This window comes from Myotis davidii, unplaced genomic scaffold, assembly GCF_000327345.1.
Source record: "Myotis davidii unplaced genomic scaffold, ASM32734v1 scaffold168, whole genome shotgun sequence".
Classification (NCBI taxonomy): Eukaryota; Metazoa; Chordata; class Mammalia; order Chiroptera; family Vespertilionidae; genus Myotis; species Myotis davidii.
In genome coordinates, this window is record NW_006383016.1 from 11,727,640 (window position 1) to 11,736,957 (window position 9,318).

Consider the following 9,318-nt stretch of genomic DNA (forward strand, 5'->3'; position numbering starts at 1 on the left):
CTTCCCATTAATTGTAACACTTCATGACTTTTATGTTTTGGGGACTGAAAACACCCCATAAAAAGATTTCTCATTTGCATTCTGCCAACTTTCCCTTCTGTGCTGCTTAGCAAGTTTATCAATTTCTTTTGTCCGTCATCCAGCACTTCCTGATGGACCTCATTTTGTTTTATAAATTCTGTCATTTATTCTCCCTTCTGATTCAAGCCAGATTCACTTTATCCAGACATCCCTATAACACCACCAGTTTTCCTTCTAGATGTCTGCCTTCTCCACCCATTCAGCTCGTACCAGCGTCAGGTGAGCTAGCAGTGCGTGAGCTGACTGCTTTTCTTGTCCCCAAGAAACAGACAGGCACAATGCAATTCCATCTCTCTCCTTGGTGACCACGACTCAATTGTCCCTGCAATGGCTCTACCTGAAAACTTTCTTGATGGCTTGCCTTTTCCACTTTGTTAGAAGATGAGTGTAGCTTTCCCTCCAATTCTGCAGCTTTCCTTCTTACTTTAGCTGCTGTATCTTCTGCAGCCCAAGCTTCTAGCAAAGGAGGACCTTCTGATTCTAAAGTATGGTTCAGCCATCTCTCCAGCTCCTGGTTTAAGCATAATTCTTTGTCACACAAGTATTGAACATATTTTAACTAAGGTACGGTTTTCCATTTGTTTCTGTTTTATTGCCAACATGACTTCATTTCTCTCCTGTTGAAACATAACTGTCTTTTCCTGCATTGATGTAACTGCTTTTAAAAGCTGATTTAATTCCTTGGTCTTGCCCTATTTTTTTTCCTTCAATAGTTGCTCTAAAGCAAGAGCCTTCTCCGTCATTGCAACATATTCCAATTCTTCCCCTTTCCTCATCCTAGAACAGTGGTTCTCAACCTGTGGATTGCAACACCTTTGGGGGTCAAATGACCCTTTCACAGGGGTCGCCTAAGACCATCGGAAAACACATATATAATTATATATTGTTTTTGCAATTAATCACTACTTTAATTATGTTCAATTTGTAACAATAAAAATACATCCTGCATATCAGATATTTACATTACGATTCATAACAGTAGCAAAATTACAGTTATGAAGTAGCAACGAAAATAATTTTATGGTCCGGAGTCACCACAACATGAGGAACTGTATTAAAGGGTCGCGGCATTAGGAAGGTTGAGAACCACTGTCCTAGAAAGTCACATATTTGCTGCTTGATTTTCTGTTTCCTTTTCCCTCGATGTTTCTACTATTTTTTTTCATTTTCCTGTTTTAGTTTACCCATGTCCACTTCAAAATGCAATAGTCTGTCCTTCAAGTTGGTTATTGTCTGACTCAAAGGTTCATTTTGCTCACTTCATGGTAAATTTTTCACTTAAAGAAAGCAATTCATCAATTTTTGCTTTGATTAAGAGCTCTTTGTCCTTAAGTCAGTTTTGTAAAAACATCTTGTTTCTCCTTTAGCAGCTCAATTTCTGAATCAGTTTGCTCAAGTAGTTATCTATCTACTTTTGAGGTGGCAGCAACTGGATCAGACAATCTCTGATGTTCTTCCTTGAGGCTTCTAATTGTTGCTTCTTTGTCCTGCACTGGTTTATCAGCTCTTACACCTCTTCTTGGAACAATTTAGAAGACTCACTCAGTTCATCCGATTTAATTGCCTTAAGAGACTCTGAGGATTCTGAAGTAATTACTCAGGTGGAGGGCTGCGGTGAAATAAGGTCCAAATGACCAAAAAGAGCATCCTTGGTGTTGGGAAGCTGCCCTGTGCTGAGCTGAATCTGTGCTAATTCCTTCTCCAAACACTGGACTCTAGAAAGTTCCCTTATATTTTGTTGAATATGTTCCTTAAACTCAAAGTTCTGCTTCTGGATATTTAAATTATATTTTTGTGACTGATATAGCTAACTTACTAAATCTTCTATTTAGGCCTCTCCTTGGTTACATACAAATCATTAACAGTCAATTCACATTGAATTAATTTTTCTTTCTGCATGTCTGACTTTGGTGATGTTCATTTTATCACCTTCAAGTTTTAAATTCAGTTCCTCATGTTGTGACCCAACCATAAAATTATTTTCGTTGCTACTTCATACCTGTAATGTTGCTACTGTTATGAATCGTAATGTAAATATCTGATATGCAGGATGGTCTTAGGCGACCCCTGTGAAAGGGTCGTTCGACCGCCAAAGGGGTCGCGACCCACAGGTTGAGAACCGCTGCTTTATACTCACTATTTAATTTTAAAAGTGGCAGTTGAAATGCTTTCCTTTTTTTGACTTAATAATGAATTTTCTTTTTCTAAAACTTGAACTCGGTCTTTAATTTTCAGACTGTCATCAGTGAGACTGTTACACTGGTTCAAGCTACGCAGTGTCATTGTTTCATTTTCAGCATCAGTTCCTCCACGGATGACCTCTGTGGAAGAACGCATTCCTTTTCTGTCACGATATCACCTTGCTTTTTTCATACGAGGCTTCAATGCACGTTCTTTAATTGTTTCTTTTCCTCATTTATCTGGTCTTATTCTCTCCTTAAAACATCACTCTCGTTTTCTGCAGAAGAATTAAATATTTAATTCCAAACTCAAGCTCTTTGATCTTTATTTCAGTTTGTAGAATTTGAATAGATTTTTCCATATCAGGACTGTTAAAGGCATCAGTTACTCCAACTCCCAAGCTGTCCTGATGTAACAGATTTTCCAGTTCTTTCTTCATATTCACTTATTTTATCTTGATGCCTCTAACCTATTTCTGCCAGTTTCTGTGGATAACATGCTGCAATACTGCTATTTCATCAGTTGCCTTATTTCACTTCTTTTGAAGTTTTTCCATGGTATTTTGCAGTTTGTAGATTTCATCGTGAGCCAAGCTGTTAGCTGTGGAAGTCTGAGCAAAACCTCTCCAACGACTAACTTCAGCTTCAAGTCTTAGAACCTGCATTCGACCATCTGTTTATCTCCCATTGTGATGAAACCAGGTCAACAAAGCCCATGTCATCTCCATTGCAAGCTGAAGCATGATGGTGATGCCGGGCCCTGTGAAGGCGTCTCCTGGGTTGATGGTATAAGAGTTTATGGACTCAGTGGCTCACTCCAGCTTCAGCACCTTGTCCTTCAGTGCTAGGTGTCTTCCATTCAGAAGTTTGAATTCAAAGTCTTTCTGTTGTTGATGTCAGTAAGCAGTAGCTTGCTGTTTTATTTGAGCTACTTCTGTCTTAGACAACTACAAAAAGTTTTAAGACTCAAGAGCTGTGCTCGGCAGGGCAGGGCCGCTGGAAATTGGGAGGGGGCAGCTGATAGATCTCCTGTGGGGGGCAGCTCCTGTCAGGTGTGTGAGGAGAGGAGAGGGGATGGTCCCTGCTTCAGAGCTCCATGGATCAACCCCTGACATTCCCTGAGTCTGCCAGTCCTCTATACCATAGGCTCAGCAGCTGACTTTTCTGCAGGTCATGAGCTCAGCAGGATGGGAGACAGGGAATGGGCGGGGGGTTGGGGGAGAGGGGAGGGACGGGCATGGGAATTACATTCCCCAGGCCAATGCATATTGGAGGGAAGACTGACTACCCCCCCCGCCCCCAATGGCATGTGTGGGTGCTGTGAGAAAGGGACTCAATACAGGGACCCTGGCTGCTGTCCCTTCAGCTCTCTCCCTGGAGCCACACCACCCGGTCTCTCCTTACATTTCTCTGGTCCGCTGCACACCGCACTCCCTCTGCAGGAGCTCAGGGTGAGAGCTTCCAACAAGATTTGTGTGCTTGCTCTTTAAGAGGTTGCCTTGGTTTCTAGCAGACTCCTGTCTTTCCCTGGAGGACAGAGTTCCCGTTCATTTGCACAGATAGCTATTATGTGGGCTCCTTTCCCAGGCTCTGGTGCTCTGGGCTGGGGAGCCTGGCATGGGGTGAGACACCAAGCTCCTGGGGGGAGAGGGGCTTTGCAGGTGGGACACCCCTTCGGATGCTCAGCTGCGGCACTGTGTGCGGGGCCAGTCCTTTTCGCTTATCTGCTTTTCTTACCAGACTCCGTGTGGCTTCTTCTGCAAATCTTTGGTTCTGAATCTTTTTTTCATCTAGATTTCTATATTTTCACTGTAATTCCAGTTTGGTCCTGGGAGGATGTGAGTGTAACTTCCACTTGCCTTGCTGCCCTCTTGGGTCTCCGGAAAGCAACAGAGACTTTTATGCAGAGGAACTTTGGGCCTAAGAGACACTGAATTAGAATCCTACTTCTCTGCAATTCTACAAAGCCTTTCATATATGTCCTAAAAACATGGAGAACATATCTTTTTGATAGGTTCTCATAGACTTTTCAACATCAGGGCTCATGATTTCCTATTGCTCTTTTTGCCTTTGAAACCTAGGCTACAATATCTACAAGTCACCTTCAGAAGCATATTCCTTTTAGATATCATCTCTTCCTCACCAACCACCCCTCCCTGAAAATCCATATTACAAATATGAATGGGGTGTTTCTTATTTTTAAATTCCCTTTTTTCTTTTTAAAAAATATATTTTATTGATTTTTTTTACAGAGAGGAAGGGAGAGGAATAGAGAGTTAGAAACATAGATGAGAGAGAAACATCGATCAGCTGCCGCCTGCACACTCCCCACTGGGGATGTGCCTGCAACCAAGGTACATCCCCCTGACCGGAATCAAACCTGGGACCCTTCAGTCCGCAGGCCGACACTCTATCCACTCAGCCGAACCAGTTAGGGCAATTCCCTTTATTTCAAAAAATTTCACATCCAGTCTTTAAGAACTTGGTGTATGTTTCCAAAGCGAGACTTTGGAACTTCGTAATTGCTTTCAAAGAAAACAAAATCACATGTAGATAGCACTTTGTTTATAGAGACAAACAAAGAGATTGTTCTGTACATTTGCCAGTTGATAACACTTCATATGCAACAAAGATTTATTTCTTGATTAGGGGGGTTTCTTTACTCCTGAGTTTATTTTTAAAATTTTAATTAAATGTGATCTTTTTACTGAACTTTGGCATTTGAGAAATAGTTTCCCTAATTCACTCAGGGTTTTGTCTCCATTACTGCACCTGGCAAGTGCAGCAGTGGTCATTTTCCTGAGAGACAATGGTATAAAACCTACTTATGTAAATGAAAATAAGAAAATATCACTTTTAAGTAATTTAATTATTTAAGACTTCATTTTTTTTCAAATGTATTTTTCAACTTCCCAACCATTTTTTGGTGTATAGGTTATCGGTGCTGTTTACTAAATAGATAATCACAGCAATTAACACAAAACTATGTGATGCATTTGAGACTCTTAAGCTACTTTGGCACCTACATATGGTGTTACACTTGTACTTCATTGAATTATCTTGGCAAGAGCCTCTTTTCCATTCTCGGACAGTAACATCGGAAAAACTGCCCCAAACATACAGCTCCTCCCCTGGCATAAAAAACCAACCACACTGCCATTCCATTCATAGAGATTCTTTATTTGTAGGGTTTTTTTTCCTCCCATATAAATGGGTTGCCAATATGGACTCTCAATATAAACATTTAACCAAGAGAGCCAGAATCAGATTTTGAAACCATTATCTCTATTTTGATGTACCAAGCTATTGGCATGTAATTTCATGTAATTTCTAATAAATCTGGCATAATGATGTCTGATTTTAAGTAATTAAAAGTTAAGCAAGCATATATAAAGTAGACATGCTACCATTCATATAGATCATTAAATTTAAGGCCCAGGTGAATTTGTTTAAAAGCTGGAAATTAAGAAATTTAAAACCATTCTTTCATGTTTGCTAGGTCAAAAAAAAAAATAACAGAACCCATGATAATCTTAACCATGGGGCCATTTGAATCTTTAAATTATGTTCTTCTTACGAGTTAAAATTAAAAGAAAGTGACCTCGTGGAGTTTAATGCTGCCCTTTGATTGCTGAGTGCTATATTAATTTCTTTCACCAGTTCAGCTATCCCAATATAACAAATTGGCCTTATCTCCACTGGTCAGCTTCTTCCTCTAATGCAGACAACTTAATGGATTTTAGTTCTAAATAGAGCAGGGTTTGTTTCTGAGTATGAAATTCAACTTCAGTTATTGTACAAATTATGCCCTAGCTTGATATTGAACCAGGTTGACCACTAAAACAGAAAAGTCTAATATATGACCTAAATTAGCAAATTTTGCCCAGACAGCAAAGTTCAATTGGCCTGATACCCTCATCCTTACATTCTGTTTCGCAAAGCAAGTTCTCCATCTAGTGGCTAGAAAGCACACAGTACGATCCTATAATCATTATTACTGAGTCTCTGTACATTTATATAGCTCTTAAAAAGTAAATAAGTTAGCCCTAGCCTATTTGGTTCAATAGATAGATTGTTGGACTGTGGACCAACGGGTCCCAGGTTTAATTCCGGTCAAGGGCATGTACCTAGGTTGCAGGCTCCTCTCCAGACCAGGCCCCAGTCGGGGCTCCTGCGGGAGACAACCAATTGGTGTGTTTCTCTCATATTGATGTTTCTGTCTTTCTCCTGCTCTCTATTCCACTCTCTCTAAAAATCAATGGAAAAATATCCTCGGATGAAGATAAAACATTTTTTTAAAAGCATACGAATCACATATACTACGTGATAATTGGATTTTTTTCCCCCTGCTTCTACACTATTTTTGTAGAGGGGAGTCGGGTTCTGTCCCATTAGTTGAATGTAAAGTTGAGACCTTCAACTTGATGAGTGGAGCAGTTATGTAATTGCTTGGTGAAATGAATGAGATGAATAAATGCGAATGTTGAATATAAAGGGGTTTCTGCAAAGTATAACACACTAATGATATTCATAATTATTAGTATTTCTTTGTATTATGGAACTAGATTTCTTAAATTTCTTAAGCATTTTCCTTGGCACGTGTTGCTTCGGTAAGTACAGATGCCACAGGGACCTGGAGCAGACTCAGCCAGAGCTGACAATCTTCCCTGATAACCCAGAAAAGGAAGTTTTAGAACCAGAGGATGTTAGAATTTATATTCACTACTCTGCCCATTTTACAGGTGGAAATACAGAGCTAGCTCAGAGCATTTAAAGGATGAACGTGAGGAAAAGTGTGTGAAGGAAGAGAATTGGTTTCGAACACTCCCGTCTGCTTCTTACAAACTTGTTGATCCGAGGCCCCTGACTTAAATCTACTAAGCCATGGTTTCCAGTCTATAAAATGTGAGCAAGAATACCTGTAGAATATGGTTATTATTAAGAAGAAGCAAGATGCACAAAGCACTTACAATAGTGCCTGATTGATAAAAATAAGAATGTAAAAAAACAAACAAACAAAAAAAACAAGCAAAGAAACAAAAACCTAGTTCATTACATAGTAAGTTAAAATGACAGACCTGGGTTTTGTACCTAAGTCTTACACCCAGATTTCCCATTGTACCATATAGATATACTTTGATTTTTTAAAGGCTTCATGACAAAATTGTAGAATCATGAAGCTTAGCAAAGAAAGTGCTTATAGTAATTGTTGATTTAATAACTTGATGCCTCTAAAAGTTAAATGAGGAGAAAATTGAATATAGCTATAGAAAGTGGACAACTATTTATTATTCCTCAATTGGGAATTTTAAAACTATCATTATTATATATAAAACTATAACACTAATCATTATAGTTATGTATATATGTAATACACGTCAAGTTTCTCAAGAGTATGTGAAAATGTGTCAAAAACTACTTCTCTTGTTCAATGCCACTCTCAATAAGACCCCATGTTAAATAATCAGTTCATTCATGAAAAGAAGTAAAAATGATTATTAACAATTAGCAGATATATAGGACAGTGTGTGATGAGTTATTAAAGAAACATGTGAAATTTTCTTCACTTTTCTCTATATAGTACTCAAAGTCTTATACAGTGGGGCCTTGAGTTACAAGTTTAATTCATTCCGAGACTGAGCTCATTAACGAGCTCATTAAGGAGCTTGTTAACTCAAATTACTCTATCAACTCAATGCAAAAAAATCGGCTGAGAGACAGCTGGTATCTCAAAAAACTCGTTAGTCGGGACACTCGTAAGTCAAGGCCTCACTGTATTTCTTTTTTAAGAATAACAAATTGGAAGTACATTCTATAACATATCTTAATTTAACTAATATAATTGAAGCTAACAACATTTGACACTAATGAAATGAATTAAAATACTTTATGAAAAAGTTGTAGACATTTAACAGAGCAAAATACAAATGTTTCCTAATAAATTTATTTTGCATTGAATTTACTTGATGAAACTTTGCCACTCACCTCTTTGTTTCCAAAGCTAATATACACATCTCAAAATGAAAGGGACATTCACTGAAAATCAGGACTATAATATGTAAATAAAACATCTAATTGTAAGAAATGCTTTATAGGTTATTCTAGAAAAAGATCCATGTACTCTTTCTATCTTTGAAAAGTAAACTTGAAAGAATACCGTTCTTGAAAATGGACTTATCAGGACTTTATGTACCTTGTCTTAATTTTCAACATTTCTCTCATTTCTCTCATTTTTAAAGTTCACCACTAAACTAATTAGGACATCTAACATTCCAAAATGCACTAACATTGTAATTATCCTTAATTAAATATCTAGAGCTCTTATAAGTTTATTTTTTATAACTATCATAAATTACAGCTGTTGGGTATAAAATAAATGTTACTGAGAATATATTGACATTTTTAGGGACCTGTTGCTGATAACAAATTTAGAAAAGCCAATCTTGCCACCTGGTGGTTCCCGATGAGAAATGTGAGTTTAAGGCTACAGTCAGCGGAGTCCTATTCTCACACAACTCAGACAATCTGACGTATGTGATGGTGCACGCATCTTGACAAAGGTGCAAAACAATTCAGCGGGTGAAAGGTTATCTTATTAAGAAAGGGATTGGAGCAATTGGATATTCATAGGCAAATACAATGAACATTGGCCCCCATGATTTAAAAATAAGACAAAACAAAAACCTCCAAGAAGATCACAGAGTTAAACGTAAAACATAAACTATAAAACTTTGGGGGGGTGGGGGGAACATAAGGGATCATCTTTGGGATGAGGGCCAGGTAAAGAGTTCCTAGACTTGACCCCAGAAGCCTGATTCGTAAAAGACACTATTGAAAAACTGGACCTCATCCTAACAGAAAAGCTTTGCTCTGTCAAAGACACAGAACATTCCATCCTGTTAAGAGAATGGGAAGACAAGCTACATACCAATGGGGAGAAAATAGTTCCAAACCCCATGTCCAAGAGAAGACTGAAGGAGTGACAGCTCACATGTCTGCAGGGATGGAGAAACTGCATCAATCGTACGTCACCGGTGGGATGGAAAATGGCAGAGCC

The 9,318-nt window shown here is 38.5% G+C and overlaps 1 pseudogene; it reads right to left on the bottom strand.

Moving 5' to 3' along the window:
* Positions 1–255: 255 nt before the first annotated feature.
* On the bottom strand, positions 256–2,418 carry LOC102759451 (annotated as a pseudogene).
* Positions 2,419–9,318: the final 6,900 nt, after the last annotated feature.